The 1,026-nt window shown below is 42.3% G+C and overlaps 1 pseudogene; it reads right to left on the bottom strand.

Moving 5' to 3' along the window:
* Positions 1-215: 215 nt before the first annotated feature.
* On the bottom strand, positions 216-350 carry LOC141421166 (small nucleolar RNA SNORA40; annotated as a pseudogene).
* Positions 351-1,026: the final 676 nt, after the last annotated feature.

Genomic DNA, 1,026 nt, shown 5'->3' with positions numbered 1-1,026 from the left:
TGAGTTCAACCTCCCAATATAGAAAAAAGTCAGGATAACCGTTAAGGTAGGTTCCAAGAATAAAGAGTTGGTCATATAAAAGCAAAAAAAAAAAAAGGTAAATATCTCCCAGTCTTCAGGATATATCAGACAATGATTACAAGCTGACTAAAAATATTTAACAACTATTGGTGAGAGACATTCAACACAAATGAAACCAAGTTCTGCAAAGGACTAGAGTAGCTTCTATATGTATCAAAACTCATACTAAACAATGAGTTCTGGCTTGCAAAAGAGAATTTATCTTTTGCACCTGTAGACGGGTCCAAATGTCTTTGCCCACAAGTGAAACAAAAACACACCCAAGTGCTACTATTTACTTTCACTACATCTGGGAGCTCATTCCCACATTTCAAGAGTGCCAAGTTTTGCCTTCCCCCTCTCCTGCCCTACCTCTCCTTCTCATGCCTACCTTCCTGACCCAGTGGTATGTCTTCACTTGGGTTTTCTCAGGAATGCTACTTGAGATGAGGATTTGGGTTGAAATGTGATCTATTTGGAACGGGATCCCAGGAAGCATAGTGAGAGAATGGGAAGTGAAACAGGGGAGGGAGAAAAGTCCATAAAGGGAGTGTTAATGTACAGGTGACTGTGAAGGGAGCTGGGGACCTTCTGAGAGACTGCAGGATATACTTCAGAATTGTTCCACCAATGGCCAAGAAAACTGGGGTGTTTTTTACCACCTTTGGCTCTCATGGTGAGTTGTTCCCAGGGACACTTACACAATCTGCCCCTCACATTCCAGTGCCTGCAGAGAGATGTCTAGGCAGAGATTCACAGAAGCTTGGGGACAGGAAGCCATGATTGTGCATAGAAACTGCCCAACACAGAAGCAGATGAGGTTGGGATGGGTTGAGAGATATGGCAGGGTATGGCTTTTAAGCTTACCTCGATTTTATTTTAGGTGAAATACTCTCTTGGGAAACCACTGATGGATTCATCAACCAACCAAGAACTTTAGAAAAACCAAAGGATCACAAATGTAAC

The sequence above is a fragment of the Castor canadensis genome, chromosome 2, assembly GCF_047511655.1.
Source record: "Castor canadensis chromosome 2, mCasCan1.hap1v2, whole genome shotgun sequence".
Taxonomy (NCBI): domain Eukaryota; kingdom Metazoa; phylum Chordata; class Mammalia; order Rodentia; family Castoridae; genus Castor; species Castor canadensis.
This window is presented reverse-complemented; position numbering and strand designations above follow the sequence as displayed.